Here is a 17,500-nt window from a genome sequence, read left to right on the forward strand (position 1 = left end):
GAATCAGCACCATGGACAGCTCCACACGGGCAGAGATGCCTGAGGGGAATCAGCACCATGGACAGCTCCACATGGGCAGAGAGGCCCTGAGGGGAATCAGCACCATGGACAGCTCCACATGGGCAGAGAGGCCCTGAGGGTAATCAGCACCGTGGACAGCTCCAGACGGGCAGAGAGGCCCTCAGGGGAATCAGCACCATGGACAGCTGCACACAGGCAGATAGAATCAGTTTTGTAGATACCATACTGAATTCTGCCAGCCGGACACATGCAATTTTAAATATGATCATAGAATACAGAAAAGCAGGCCTATAAATGACCTTATTATAACCAAGTCTCACATCTATGGATCGGGCCAAATCTCCCCTTTCCAATCTGGATTTAGTATCACAAGATGTGATTCACAAACCGTGAATGAAATCTACTGTAAGTATAGTTACTTGTTTATAATGTACATTTCTCTGCCATTTTTCATCAGATTGCAACGCCGTTTTTTTGCCAATAACGTTCAGGTTTGTTAGACCTGTGAGATATGATCCCGAAAATAACACAGAAAATGTATTTCACGTCAGAAGGATCAAAGTTTGACAGAGGCTGACATGAGCTGGGTAGTGTATTTTTTCGAAATTCGAAAGCCCATTGAAAGCCGTTGGTCTCTTTCTTCAAAAGACTACACTCACTTTTGGCTGCACCACTTCCTCCCATCAATATGTGCCGGTTTCCAACTTCATGCCCTGAGATGTCTATAATCTTATATTTCACTAATAACAGTTAAAATCGTTGGTAAACAAACGTAATGCTGAAAATATACACTTTGACTGCTGTTTTGACAGGGTTAGGTGTTAGGGTCATCACTCTTGGCTAAAAAAATAAATAAAAATGGAGATGTTATTATAAAGTTGTACATATATTTCTCTATGCACTGATAGGCAGCATAGTAGGCAGCATAGTAGAGCAGTAGAGTCAGCCAGTGGAGCTTTCCATGGTGCTGATTCCCCCAGGCTACAGATGCAGCCATTAGGACTCTCTACCATATTGCAGAGGTGAAAGCGCTGTGTTGGCGGTGTTGACAGAATTAATTTGGAAACCAGGTTGCTGTTCTGTTTTAAGCAGGGGTTAAAGCAAAAAAAATTCTCCTGACTGAACTTTTTTTCAGGCCAAGTCATATTCTTATTTTAACCTCCACTGCAGTGCACGTGAGCGGCGCGGCGCGTGAGCGGCGCGGGCGGTTTTGACGTGAGCGAGGAGTGGGTTTTTTAAATGGGTATGCGCGACGTCCGGAGCGAGAGTTCTCCTCCGCTCCAATCCACTCCAGGCCGCTCACAGTGGTTTAACACTGATGTAATATACATGTAGTACAATGCCAAAGCAACAGATGGCGATGTACAAACATGAAGGCCATTTTCAACCAATGAGAAGGGTGAACCTGTGATATCCTGTTCAGGCTTTGTCACTCACATCCTGTTAGAAAAAGTTTTGACGCCATTGTTGTTGTCGTTAGCTTACATGCTAACGTTAATGGCAGCGACCATAGCATTGTGGCTAGGCTAGCTATCATCGCTTAATAGAGCTAGTGAATGGATAAACTATGTTATTTAACATTGCAGAATGGGTACAATTAGAATGCGGCTCAATACAAACAATTGTTAAGGGGCCCATGGGGTGTAGACTGTTGTAGTTTGAGCTAATTTACACCATGCTCCAAAAAAAATTAAAAATCTGCCGAGCGATGTGGCGCGGGGAGCGCTCGATTCAAGGTTAGCGGTGAGCGAGCGGAGAGCGACTTGTGGGTGGGGTCAACATGAGCGATTAGCGGAGCGGACCAAGCTTTAAAGAGCGAAGAGCGGATTTCCCGCCCGCGCCGATCCGCTCACGTGGCCTGCTCCACTGTATATCTTTTTTAATAGCGTTAGCGTTTTAAGGGAGCCTACTTGTAGAGCCTACTGTCCTGACTGTGACTATAGACCCTACTGTTGTGGTTGTTGTGCCAGGCAGGGAGGCTGTGTGCTGGAGAGCGTGAATGCAAGTCTTGTGGCTAGCTTCTGATTGATGGCGAGCTAGCACCCTTTTCCCATTATTTTGAACCATGAACTAAACTAGAGATGTTCCGATACCATTTTTTCCTTCCCGATCCGATTCCGATACCTAAGCTTTGGGTATCGGCCAATACCGATACTGATCCGATACCAGTGCATACATTAAAAAAATTATTTAAAAAATAATATAAATTATAAAAATCTACATTTTTTTAGAGCTACTGTTTTATACTGTTTTTTTTTAGTAATAACTATAAAGTAATGGTATTTATTCAACAACAAGTGATTGTATAGATTAGTATTAGTATCATTAATTGACAACTATCTCAATGAGTTCACCCACGGAATGGTTGTTGGAACATTGATTCCGCACGGACGTTATATGTTGTTGGACTCCAGAAGGCTCCGGTAACTTCAGTTAGTAGCAGAGGCTCTGTTGTGATTTTTGCACAATAAATATTCAACATTCTCTTTTGAGACTCTGCCTCAGACTCTTATCATTTGGCACTAAAAGCTAAACATTGTCACCGATATGGCTGTCCGCAACGTGTCATTAATTGTGTGCGAGAGGTCGATCAGTGACCACGTTAGCGTGAGCTAGGTTAGCATGAGCTAACGTTAGATGGAAACAATACCATATAACGTTACTGGTGAAAAGGTGATTTACCTTGGAATATTCCTGTGGCAACTTGCTGTACTTTTTGCTTGCAGGTCTGCAGCCATTATTGCTGGATTATGAATAGCCCCAACTTTAGCCAAGGTAACGTTAAAGCTAAAACTAGCATTTCGGTTAGCTCTACAGCTAATGCTAATAACACCAGCAAGCGAACCCATCAGAGCTCCCGTCAACACTGCTCTCTCGGGACGATGGCATTTAAGAAAGTATCTGCTGTTAAAATGACAAACAGCATTGACACTTTAATTCACGGTCGATTAAAAACATGTTTGTTTTATAGTGCTCACTCAGCAGACCGCACGCGTTGTTGATAAAGTACGTCATATGGTATCGGAGCGCAGAATTAGAGGGTAATCCTGTCTCTCGAGTCGCTGAGTGACAATGACTGCTTGGCGCGGCCGCGATAGAAAAAAATTCCCCTTTTCATGATATTTGGCGCCTCTGATTGGCTAAATTTTTTTTCAATCTGTATGCATCTACAAATCATATTATACCAAGGTAGCCAATTCCGTCAGACTGCGAATCAAATTGACGGATCTCCCAATCAAATTGACGGAAATCCGTCTGGAGACGGAACACTTTAATGCCTGGTTTTATGCCACCAGGAGGCGCAAAGTCAAGTTGGAATTTACAACCAAGTTACGTCATCTGGGATTCGCTCGTATTCGTGCATATCCTGTGCACTGTGATATATAAAGCTGATTTGATTAATTTAGGACAGGTATTGTAACCTGGACACTCTCAATGGATATGTTTGTGGACCGCAAATGACATCACGCCATAAATCCATCTCTACAGGTCGGAAATTATGGAATAGATTTACCAACGAAAAAGGTGTTTAGCCATACCTTAAACGCGTAGGGCAGCACAAATTAATTTGCTCTGCTAATGTATAACGTGTATGTAGCTTCCATTCAAACAGACGGGAACAAACGTGAAGTCAAGTCTCACTCGCGTGAGACTTTCTCTACATACTCTGGCAATACCTGGCCAGGGTACTCCTGGGTCCTAGTGTCCCCCAGGTTACACTATATGTTATGCATGCACATGTATTTTACATGTTAATAAAATTGCATTTATCTATAGTCCTAATTCTGTCACTGTTTGATGTCACAAAGAAGGGTGGATCCGAAAGCTGTCAACTGAGTGTTATTATAAAGTGTTACCGAAATATATCAATAGAGGATTCACCATTCTTGACTACAGGGGATGGGTTATGATTTGAGATCAATGTGTTGATAATCATTGATGTATTCCCCTGCATACTATGTACATACTGTAGTATGCTGTATGGGCTTTCATAAAGATCCTAGTGTATATACCATTTTCACAGCAACCATTTTGACTTGTCATAGATGGGTAAACATAGACCCAAACCATATACACCTCAAGTCAAAATGGCTGCTGTGAAAAGGACCTATTGAGGGAAGAAACTAGCTAATTCAGGTGCTGTAACTTACTGGCAGTAGGGCTGTGCGATGTGGACAAAATCACGATATGGGAAATTTCATATTTCAATAACGATATATATAACAATATAGTATGTTTTCTGTAAATTCAATAACAAAAAATCTACTACCACATACTTCATGATTACTGCTTGATAATCCTGAGTGTGAACTAAATACAAATGAAAGGCATGCATGTGCACGCACACATTTACATTTTCATTTACTCATTTAGCTGACGCTTTTATCCAAAACGACTTACAAGTTCTGTATGACAAGTCATCAGGAAGGGTACAACTCTATCAGCTGAGTAAGAATGCTCATCAAAGTGTTGCGTGTTACAGTGTAGGCTAGTTTATTAGGACAAGTGCATGACAGTAAGGTTAGTTAAGGTTAGATTATTATAATATTGTTTTAAATTTTAATTATTATTTCAGATAATGGTTGAAGAAGTGCGTCTTTAGTCGACGGCGGAAGATTGGACGGGTTTCGGCTGTCCTAACTGGGGTGGGTAGTTCATTCCACCATTGTGGGGCAAGGACCCACACACACACACGCGCGCACACACACGCGCGCACACACACACACACACACACACACACACACACACACACACACACACACACACACACACACACACACACACACACACACACACACACACACACACACACACACACACACACACACACACACACACACACACACACACACACACACACACACACACACACACACACACACACACCTTTCACCTCAGTGTAATTTCTACCACAGCTTTCACTTATGTCATGGCTTGAGCTGAGCGAAAACGTATGGTTGACAAGCTTTTAAAAGCAAATGTAAATAAAAACATATGATACAAAGGCTAAATATTGGGTCCTCCTCCAATGGTCCATAAAAACACAATGCACGTGCAGATAATGCTCTGTGCGTTTGCTTGAAAAGTCGAGACATTTGTATTGCTGTGCACTGTGAGATCGGGCCCTATTCCCCGTAGCTGGTTCAACTAAGTCGATCAAAAGTCCCATTATCCAGATTCAATTAACCAGATGTTTGAATCCGGGATTTCCCTGTTCCTCAAATGTGGATTCAGTCTCGTTCATTCGAACCAGACTTGATACTCAGGATCAGTGCGCGCGGCCGCTTCAGTTGAAAAGACAGCAGGTGTCGATCGCGGAAATCCTGATTTTCTAACGGCATTGATTGATTGATTGATTTAAAACTTTATTAACAAGATTGCAGAATGGGTACAATACAGTACGGCTCAATAGCCTCGCCGACAAGTTAAATGCATAATCTATAGGCACATTTTAAGTCCCTTATTACCCCAATCAATCAGATTATATTTATTTAAATGTAACTGCTGGCAATAGGCTTAATGCCAATGGAATGAATAATCAAATGAGATCTTGCTAGCGAAAATAATTATTTCAACTCTTTCAGAATAAGTATACAAAAACAAGCCCAAAGATAAAGAGTATATCTAATTGATACGAATGAATAGATACTTATAAGATAAGATATTCCTTTATTAATCCCCTTGGGGAAATTCATGAGGATATCTCTACTGTATGCGCTTAGGTATCATGTAATATAATAAATACATCGTTCCTAAAGTTTTCAGGCCGCGACCCCCGAAATAACGGTGTTCAGAGCCGCGACCCCCACTATTATATAGAGGTGGTTGAAACATGCAAACGTTCACACGCACACATATGCATTGGAGGCTTTTAACACGCACAATAACTACACAAAATAACACAATAATCAAACAACCATAAAATGAATACATATAGCGTGTTTCATTTAGAAGGCTATAATGTTCAACTCACCTAATGAGATGGATGGGCATAGTCTGGGTTTAATTTTGGAGACAGCGACTCGGAGATCATCCTCCACATTCATTCAGACGTGATCTGTACTTATTTTTTATATAAGTCAGTGCAGATAATGTTCTTTTCGAATAGGTAGGTATAGCTGTGCCGCGTATTCCCCCTCAATTGATATCTAGTCGGCATCGGAGGTGGGCAGCGAGCTGGGACACATTCTCCATCAGAAACAAGCGCGCCTCATCCCACAGCTCAAACAGGTGTCATGCAGTATGTAGGAAATCCATAGGCTGAATATGATTTATTATCAGCATTTATTTGACCAGTTTAATGTTTTTTAATTGTTTTTAATTATAGGCCTATTTCACACATTCTATGAAATCAGTACATTCTGGAAATCACCTCGCGAAAACATTATTCAGAATGGTATGGGATCAAATAGCACCTACGGGAGGCTGCAATTTGAAACTGGCCCCCGTAAATGTCCAAACACCCCACGCCACTCCCACCCACCCACCCCCTCCCAATGTACAGTTTCCTCCCCCTCGTATATATATATTTTCTGTTAGGATCTCTGTTTAACAGTACTGTATATTTGCATATCTTGTATGTCACAAATGTAACAGTACTGTATATCTGTATGTCATGTATGTCATAAATGTCATGATATATATGTATTATCTGTATGTCATGTATGTCATAAATGTCATTATGAATTGAAAATGGGGGACCCTGATGTAAACAAGACGAAAGTCTTTCTCTGGGTCTGCATCCCCTTAACAATTGTGTGTATTGAGCCGTACTGTATTGTACCCCATTCTGCAATCTGTTAATATAGTTTCCAATCAATCAATCAATCAATCTCTGAGGAAGGGAACTGCCATTTTGTTCCGAGGGAGTGGCCAGCTTATATCCAGCTAACTCAACTAAACCTGCTCTGGAGCAGGTTCAAACTTTTCGATCTGTTGCCATAGTGACTTAGAAAATCCGACGTCGGGGAACGGAAATGTCTGGCTTAAGTCAAGCTATGCTGAACATTATCCGGCTAACTCAGTTAGCCAGGTACGGGGAATAGGGCCCAGGTGCACTTGCTTTATATCACAAGCCAGCTGTTTGTTTGTTATTCCAGCACATGTGCACAGGGTCGGGAATGAAGTAAAATACTGACATAAAGCAATTCTGCTGCTTTTTTACAACAATAGCGATATAACCGATAGAATCTGTCTATCTACCGATAGACATTTTTCTCTTGTCCCACAATATAGCTCATCATATCGAACAGCCCTAACTGGCAGATGGACCTGGACACACCTATGATGAAGCTGATTACTACAGGTTTGGAGGACTACCAGAGGAGGAGTATTAAAGGATAACTTTGCTATTTGCTATGTACCTGACACATAGACCATAATTTCACTAATCTGTCCAGTATTGAGCTACAATTTCCCTGCAGGCTCTCACTGGGCTACAATAGCAGAAAATGGGCAATCGTAAACCATTTGCAAAAACAACAATAACTGTGCTTTTCTGAGACGGAAAGCTCAGGGTGTATTCTTACCGGTCTCAGTATGCTCTCCTGTGAAATGTATCGCAATCTGAATGTTAAAACAACAGTTCTATTTTAAACAGAACTATTTCCCCCGACCGCATTGCGCACTGTAAACTTCTGCCTAAAACTTCAGATTTTCACATTGCAATAGATTTCACAGGAGAGCATGCTGAGACCTGTAAGAATAGTTAGTCAGTATTAACCATATCTACATAGCAGGCCTTCTAGCAGGACGATTAGTTAGTCAATATTAACATTATCTACATAGCAGGCTTTATAGGAGCACCAGGTGGTCAGTATTAATCGTATCTACATAGCAGTCTTTATAGGAGCACCAGGTGGTCAGTATTAACCGTACCTACATAGCAAGCCTTCTAGGATGACCAGGTGGTCAGTATTAACCAAATAAATAAGGACACAAGATATCACATGAGAAGAACACTGACAAGCAGCAGGAGGCCTTGAGGATCAATCAAGGGAGAATTTAACAACTATATCAGTTTGGGAAATGGCAACATGGACTATTTAGAAGCTCCATACCATTATGTTCTTATTCACCTAGAGGCTCCATACCATTATGTTGTTATTCAGCTAGAAGCTATGCACCATTATGTCCTTATTCACTGACAGTAGAGGCTCCATGTCCTTATTCACCTCTCTTTCTCTCTCTCTCTCTCTCTCTCTCTCTTCCTCCCTTTTAACCTCTTTTATCCTCCACTTTTACTTGCATCTGGGGAGCTTGAAAACACATCAGATTAATCTTGTTCATTTCACTGAAAAAGGCCTGCAGAACAGATTCCATGCTGAGAAAAATGCTTTAAAATATGAAACCCTTAAATGGGTCAATTTGACCTGCACCATGACAGAAGGGTAAACCTAGCCAGTGGCCCTAACCTACTGTGAGGGAAGGTCAGACGCTCTGCTGTAATGTAATCACAGTGGGAGCTCCGCCCACTATTCACAACGCAGTTCCGGCCCAAAGGTTTCAGCCACTCTCCTCACAAAAAGCCAAAGTCCCAAAGCATACTTTAAATTGGTAGATCAAATCTGTTTGGGATTTTATATTTTTTTTATCCACTTTTTCTCCTTCTTTTTCATTTTTTTCTCCCATCCCAATTTAGTCGTGCCAATTCCCCCCTCCCCTGTATTGATCGTTGCTCGCATGTGCCCCCCACTGGTCGGTCGTAGGGAGGGTAGATAGATACTATCGCATGTCCCCTACGATACATGCAGAGTCAGCCAGCCACTTCTTTTCACCTGCCAGCGCGGACTCTCATTGGCGAGGTGTAACGTGTGGGAGGCTCACACTACCCTCGCCATCTCCTACATCTTGCCCTTCCTCGCTGTGCAGGCACCCTGACCGACCTGTAGGAGTCGCTGTTTACAACGACCAGATTACTACCCATCGACTCCCCTCCCGCTGACTCTGCCAATTGAGTCAGTATGACGGCCGGCCCAAGCCGGAGGCAACGCTGACAGCCGGATCCGATACCGGTGTCTCACGCGTTGGTGACGAGCGCTTAGACCGCTGTGCCACCCAGCCGCCCTGTTTGGGACTTTTATTAAAAACATTTTTATTTTATAATTTTTTTTAATATGGTCCCTGCTTTGGCCGCGGAATCAAGCACGGCCAAAGCACCCGAGCCGAGGCACGAGTGTTCTTGCGCTGCTATTTGCAACCCTCTTGGAGGGGCGCCTCCATGATCAATCATCGCCGGGTCAAGTGATTACAGGAAGTTCTTTTTTTTTTTTTATGTTGTAGACCATCTCACAGAGGTGGAATATGCTATTTAAATCAATATTGGCACACACACACACACACATACTGTACACGTGCATAATGAATCGTTCCAGCAACACTAGGCTTCTATTATCCTAATAACTTGTTTTATTAGGTATTATAGTAAGTCCTACTGTAGAGGAGCATGACATCTTAAGTGGTCCGCACACAGCGGGCGATTTTTGCCAGGCGACCGATTTTTTAAGCGAGGCGACCGACAGAATTCTATCGCCTTCATTGTTATGAATGAGAGAACCCACACGGCAGGAGATTTTGAAGCGATGGTCGCGCAGCAATTTCGCCTGGCTAAAAATCGCCTCGATCATATTTTTTGAGGCGATGGCAGGCGACACAGCAAGGACAATGAGGAAATAACATGACTTCTACAGTAGAAGTAGTACAGAAGTTCTACTTGTGTATCATTTGTACACCATTAATTTATCAATACATTCATTGATCAATAACCTACGTATTATTACCATGCTACTTATGTTCATTATTATTAACAGGAACAATTTAAATAAATAACGTTAGTTGGAGAAGCTATAGTGGCTGCTTGTCATTAACAAATAAATGAACAATGCGCCACGATGCACCTACTAGATGTTTTTGTACTCGGGTAACAAAAGAAGTTGTGGATGTTGACAGAGTTTAATGTCCAGGCTGCAGCTGATGTGGTTTATAAGGTTTATTGTCCAAAGAAAATGATGGTTGAGAACAGAACAGCGTCTTCAGTGAAAAAACATTCTCTCAGCAGGTGCATAATACATGTCCAATCGGTGGTAATGAACATATTGTAGCGATCAGTCATGCAGTAATGTCAGGAAGAATGAGGAGGTTGTATTAGTATAATGGTTTAATTGCAGCTCAATATGGGTTTAGTTCCCTCGTAATGCACAACACAGCTACCTGCTAATACGCTCGCTTCACAACAACCTACAACAACGTCCGTCCTCCCAAGTAACCACACCCCCAGCTAGACAGAGCGACACATAATAGCTTATTATACCTGAATGGTCGGATCTGGTGTGGGGGGCCAAGCGATTGCCGTTGAGCGACAGACGATCGCATCGCCAGGCGACGTCGCTCGCCCGCTGTGTGCGGACCACTTTAGTGTGACATCTTATTTAGTAGTGTCAACAGCTCTCAAGGCCACTTCCTGTCTGTGGTCATGAACCAGGGGGGCAGCGCATATCAGCGATCTCCTAATAAAACAAGTCATTAGAATAATAGAAGCCAACTGTTGCTGGAACGATTCATTACGTACGTATACAGTACGTTTGTGTGTGTGTGTGTGTGTGTGTGTGTGTGTGTGTGTGTGTGTGTGTGTGTGTGTGTGTGTGTGTGTGTGTGTGTGTGTGTGTGTGTGTGTGTGTGTGTGTGTGTGTGTGTGTGTGTGTGTGTGTGCACGCTTGCTGAGAGCAGCTGCCTCACCAAGCCATTTCTCCACTCGCTCTTAAGATGTGCGCACAAAGCAATGTGCGAAATAAATAAAACCAACAATATATGGAATATTAATACAGTCAATTCCACTATAGCTATATCCGCACAATTGGGTTTAGTTCTTATTTTTATTTTATTTTTTTCCAAAATGAAGCCTTTAACCACCTGTGCATTGTTTGATGTTGTACTTTACTGTTACATTTGCACTCTGGTTGGATGCCAACCATATTTACGTTGTATTGTACTTGTGCTGTATAACGACAATAGGCTACATTTGCATATAATCAAATCACATTTTTATCAGCTGTGAATTGCTTTTGCGCTAGCTGTTGAATATTTCCCCCATAAGGGTCAACACGAACCAGATGCAATGTATAGCCTCTCCTTATAAGGAGCTGGCGGGGCGTTTCTGTATGCAAATTAAGGTGTACGAGAACGTGCTTCCAGTTTAAGAATGAGTGATGTTCTTCATTCATGGGAACCCAGCTGCGATGATTTGGGCCACTTACAGAGACCGTTTAACGCATTCAGGAATCCGGAGGATTTTCGTAATTGTGTTAGTACAAACGTTTTACAAAGATAGTTACGAAGATTGTTATGAAGATAGTTACAAACATGTTCGAGAATCAGGTCCAATATTTCTTTTGAGTACCCTAAAATGAAAAGACTCAAGTAAAGTACCTTGAAATTGTACTTACATACAATACTTGAGTAGAAATGCTCAGTTATTTTCCTACCACTGCTGGCAAGCAGTCCCCCCGCTCTCTCATATTATTGTGAATCCTGCCCCTCATTCCCTGGGGCGCCAGCAGGCCTATTCACCTCCACTTTACAGCGTTTGAGGAAGAATTGTGTGGTGTGGCTGCTGCGTCTATACTTTCCGTAGCCGCATTTCTGCAGGACGCTCTCTGATTGGCCGACGTCAGTTTCTACACTGGTTAGGCTTAGGCACTCTTTCGAAGTAGGTTAAGGTTAGAGTTTGTCTTAGAGCGTGACGGCAAGTTCTTTCGACGGTTAAGCTTAGGCACTCTTTCGAAGTTGGTTAAGGTTAGAGTTTGTCTTAGAGCATGGCGATAGAACGCCAGGTAGTTTGCAGTTTGTAGTTTTCATGGGCAAAGACACAGCTCGTCACGCGATTGGGCAAACATGTCAGTGGCCAATCAGAGAACGTCAGTCAGTGGCCAATCAGAGAGCGTCCTGCAGAAATGCGGCTACGGAAAGTATAGACGCGTGGCTGCTGCAGTGCTAATGCAGGACAGAGGAGGATGGAGGACGTCTACCACGGCTACCGCAGAGCAGGGGACAACATTTACTTATTCTACTGGTCTTTGTGGCCCATTGTGAACTGATATTTGAGAGCAATTTCTAGCAATTTCAACAAAGCCTAAAGTGAAAAAACCTCTTACGGCGTGGAGAACTATGAGAGTTGGCTACAATTAACAACAGGCTGCACCTCATCAGTATGATCATAAATGCAAGCGGCACGGTGGTGTAGTGGTTAACACTGTCCCCTCACAGCAAGAAGGTCGAGGGTTCGATTCCTGCTTGGGGACCAGGTTTCCGTGTTGCCAGTTACCCAGGTGGGGTATCTCCCAGGCCTTTCTGTGTGGAGTTTGCATGTTCTCCCTGTGCTCGCAAGGGTTTCCCCCCCCAATAAAATAAACCCAATGGAAAAACATGCACAACAACAGATCGCTAACGCTGTCGCATCCTTGACGAAGGCGGGCAGGAGCACTTGGATTGGTCCCGAGGCGCGGCTCACGTCGACGCCCTATCTGCTCCCGGCTGCTCTTGGGGGGAAGGACGACGGGATGGGTCATGTGCAGAGGATCAATCGCATTAGGCGACACAAGAAATTGCATGTGTGTGTTCCTGTGTGTGTGTGCTGCCCATCGCACGTGTGTGTTGTTTGCATGCCAAATAAAGACTTCCTAAGTCCTGCATTATTATTATTATTATTATTATATAATTATTTCAAGGGCATTGTTGCACATATAACACCTGTAAAGGGGACATATTTTAGTCCGTTTCAATAATAACTTTTCATTGTATTCAGTCCTGTTCTCATTCTAGCAGCCTCTCTGTTTCTGTCCTGTTATCATTCTAGCAGCCTCTATACCCCTGTTTCTGTCCTGTTATCATTCTAGCAGCCTCTATACCCCTCTGTTTCAGTCCTGTTCTCATTCTAGCATCATCTATATCCCTCTGTTTCAGTCATGTTCTCATTCTAGCAGCCTCTCTGTTTCTGTCCTGTTCTCATTCTAGCAGCCTCTATACCCCTCTGTTTCAGTCCTGTTCTCATTCTAGCATCCTATATATCCCTCTGTTTCAGTCCTGTTCTCATTCTAGCATCCTATATATCCCTCTGTTTCAGTCCTGTTCTCATTCTAGCAGCCTCTATATCTCTCTGTTTCAGTCCTGTTTTCACTCTAGCAGCCTCTATCCCTCTATCCCTCTGTTTCAGGGCTGGACTGGGACCAAAAATCGGCCCTGGCATTTTTGGCCCAGACCGGCCCACCATAATCGGTCGGACACCACCCACCAGTACACGATCCTTGCGGTCCCCTTAAATATGCGTACCTACTGTACTATTCCCCCAAACCACTACAAAGCTGGGTAGTAGTAAGTGCCATGGACAAGTGTACCAGTGCAAGTGGACCAGTGTACTCACTCGCTCTTGGCTGAATCTTGTTTTGGGTGGTGATGTAAAAACATCTGCATCATAGCAGGCTCAGGATGGGCAAAGTAGTCTATAGCCTGTTCATCCCTGTCTCTCTCCTCCACAACCTGGCATGACCAGACATAAGGAGAGAGAGATGATTACAATTAACTGGTACATTCAGGTCCAGAATTGTTGGAATTCCCTGACAAAGATGTTCAAAAAGCTGTACAATTTAAACAATGCCATACTGGTAATGAGCAAATAGTTGTTTATTCAATTAATGCATGGAGCTGTTCCATCTTATTTAATTTGATACTAACTACTCGGTTCATACAGATTGCAAGTATTCAAATATCAATGATGAATATTGCATAAGGTTTACACAGTTAATAGATCACCTTTTTGTTTTATATTCATGTTCAGAGAGGAGTAATAGTTAGAGCTTTGTATGTGATTTATATGGCAATTAAATCAATGATGTGCTTGTTTGTTTGGGGAGTTTAACCTACAGTTAATGTGCCTACCACGTAAAGGTGCATGCTCAATGGACAGCACAACAACTATTTGTTTAGGTGGAGACTAGAGCTACCACAGATAGTAATAAGTTATAATAAGTAAGTAATCCATACCATATATATCCTAATAGTTACCTTATTACCATACTTGGCTGAAAATAAACTTTGCTGCCTGTTGTGAATGTGTTTTCCCTGTAGGCTAATACATAAGTAGGCATACATTTTTGCAGTTGAGCAAAAATGTGCAGTTGAGTAGGCTATATGTGCTGTGTTTTTATGTTTTTATCAAGGACCACCATGGAAATAAGTGTTTTAATTAATGTTTTTAGGTGATATCCTCAGGAATACAAATTGGTCAAGATAATTCATTTTTATGATTCCAAATACCAATCTAATCAAATAAAAAAAGCTGTTTTTGCAGTTGAGCTACAGGTGTTGTATATTATACAGCCTTTTCATGTAACTTTATCAAGGGAACCCTTATCCTAGTAGTTGGGTCATCTGTGGCACTTCCGTGACCGTGGAGAGCAAAGGTCCGTTTCTCAATGGATTTGTCATCTAGGAGGGTTAACACTTTCTCTGCCAAGGACGCCTAATCTCGTCATTCCCCGCCATGCTAATTCTGCCAATGACGCCGTAACACGTCATTGAGATCAATATTTCAAAAATCTGTGATCGCAATCATATTTCTCCCGCGGAGACTTGAGATCTACTGTTGATCCCCTCTCAACTCTCCAACGGTTCAAGAGCGCCATCTGGTGGCCGATCGCCAAAACCGGAAACCGGAAACGGAAACTGGTGCTCATCCAAATTCGGTCCGATCACTCGCTATAGGTCCCGGGACTCAAGCTAGACACAATGGATAGCAATCCGTTACCAATAACTCGATAAACAACATGATTTGGACGTATATACTATTATACAACCTGGAGATGGATCGCATATTTCAACATCCCATAATAGGAATATTTTTGCTCCACGCTCATCGCCCAACGGCCCGAGGAGACTGGGGTGAGTTTCAGCGTTTTTTTTTACCATGTTCGATACAAACTGCTCTAATGATCATATCACCCACACTAGATGAATCATCTAACGTTGGCCACGGAATTATAAACGACCCCCCCCCCCCCCCCCCCATCCGGTCAACATCAGATGATAAGTAGTAACTTCTAGAAGCACGTCCATTTGAAATGTTTTATCTCGCGCCGATCGCTATCAAACTGTATACAATCATAAATATAATGCATTTAGGGCTATAAATCACGTTCTGCAGAAAGCTGCAGAAAACGATAAAAACATATTTATACTTTAGACCGTATTTTAGTATGAATATGTGAATGAAAAAGTATAACGTTGCTACACCCTGAACAATAGATACTTGATATTGAATGGGCCATAGTAATGTAAATTTAGCAATACAATTTAAAAAGTTATAGCCCTGCAAAGAAGGGGAACTTCTCCATAGACAAATAGAGCTGGCAGAGGATGGTATAATGATGTACATAAGCCTGGCGAAGAAAGTGTTAATAACACATTTTTAAAAATTATTTAAAAAAAAAAAGGCAGGGAAAATTTGTGAGAGACCAAAATCCAAAATGGCTGCCGTGGACATTAACGTTTTAATGGTTTGACCTACAATGATGCACAATACATGGTACCAGCCCCCTCTCAGTCATGTACCAGCCAGCCCCCTCTCAGTCATGTACCAGCCCCCTCTCAGTCATGTGTACCAGCCCCCTCTCAGTCCTGTAAACCAGCCCCCTCTCAGTCCTGTATACCAGCCCCCTCTCAGTCATCTACCAGACCCCTCTCAGTCATCTACCAGACCCCTCTCAGTCATGTACCAGCCAGCCCCCTCTCAGTCATGTATACCAGCCCCCTCTCAGTCCTGTATACCAGCCCCCTCTCAGTCATGTACCACATCCCCCTCTGTCATGTATACCAGCCCCCCTCTCAGTCATGTACCAGCCCCCTCTCAGTCATGTACCAGCCCCCTCTCAGTCATGTACCACAGCCCCATCTCAGTCATGTACCAGCCCCCCTCTCAGTCATGTACCACAGCCCCATCTCAGTCATGTACCAGCCCCCCTCTCAGTCATGTACCACAGCCCCATCTCAGTCATGTACCAGCCCCCTCTCATCATGTATACCAGCCCCCTCTCAGTCATGTACCAGCCCCCTCTCAGTCATCTACCAGCCCCCTCTCAGTCATGTATACCAGCCCCCTCTCAGTCATGTACCAGCCCCCTCTCAGTCATCTACCAGCCCCCTCTCAGTGATGTATACCAGCCCCCTCTCAGTCATGTGTACCAGCCCCCTCTCAGTCCTGTAAACCAGCCCCCTCTCAGTCCTGTATACCAGCCCCCTCTCAGTCATCTATCAGACCCCTCTCAGTCATCTACCAGACCCCTCTCAGTCATGTACCAGCCAGCCCCCTCTCAGTTATGTATACCAGCCCCCTTTCAGTCCTGTATACCAGCCCCCTCTCAGTCATGTACCACATCCCCCTCTGTCATGTATACCAGCCCCCCTCTCAGTCATGTACCAGCCCCCTCTCAGTCATGTACCAGCCCCCTCTCAGTCATGTACCACAGCCCCATCTCAGTCATGTACCAGCCCCCCTCTCAGTCATGTACCACAGCCCCCTCTCAGTCATGTACCAGCCCCCCTCTCAGTCATGTACCACAGCCCCCTCTCAGTCATGTACCAGCCCCCCTCTCAGTCATGTACCACAGCCCCCTCTCAGTCCTGTATACCAGCCCCCTCTCAGTCATGTATACCAGCCCCCTCTCAGTCATGTACCAGCCCCATCTCAGTCATCTACCAGCCCGCTCTCAGTCATGTATACCAGCCCCCTCTCAGTCATGTACCACAGCCCCATCTCAGTCATGTACCAGCTCCCCTTGCTGTCATGTACCACAGCCCCCTCTCAGTCATGTACCAGCTCCCCTCTCAGTCATGTACCACAGCCCCCTCTCAGTCCTGTATACCAGCCCCCTCTCAGTCATGTATACCAGCCCCCTCTCAGTCATGTACCAGCCCCCTCTCAGTCATCTACCAGCCCCCTCTCAGTCATGTATACCAGCCCCCTCTCAGTCATCTACCAGCCCCCTCTCAGTGATGTATACCAGCCCCCTCTCAGTCATGTACCAGCCCCCTCTCAGTCATCTACCAGCCCCCTCTCAGTCATGTACCACAGCCCCCTCTCAGTCATGTATACCAGCCCCCTCTCAGTCATCTACCAGCCCCCTCTCAGTCATGTACCACAGCCCCCTCTCAGTCATGTACCACAGCCCCCTCTCAGTCATGTACCAGCCCCATCTCAGTCATGTACCAGCCCCCCTCTCAGTCATGTACCACAGGGGGGTGCTTAGTAAGAGATGTGATTGGGCCAGCCCAGTGTCAGTCAGTACCAATGGGCCGTTATCCCAGCATAGTAGTGGGCCGGTCATTGACCAAAAAAAATATGTTTTCTTTTTTTTCTTTTAATAAATAAAAAAAATTATAATAATTCAAATATGTGTCGGCCCACCGGGAAAATGCCCGGTATGCCAGATGG

At 43.9% G+C, this 17,500-nt stretch overlaps 1 protein-coding gene across 1 annotated transcript in view; it reads right to left on the minus strand.

Annotated features, from left to right (window-relative positions):
- Positions 1 to 17,500, minus strand: part of LOC311243884 (chemokine-like protein TAFA-2) — a gene marked incomplete at its 5' end in the record, with an annotated part of 171,686 nt that overhangs the window by 153,231 nt on the left and 955 nt on the right. The gene's annotated exons all lie outside the window — the stretch shown is intronic.

This window comes from Notolepis coatsorum (genome assembly GCF_963971535.1).
Source record: "Notolepis coatsorum genome assembly, chromosome: 17".
NCBI lineage: Eukaryota > Metazoa > Chordata > Actinopteri > Aulopiformes > Paralepididae > Notolepis > Notolepis coatsorum.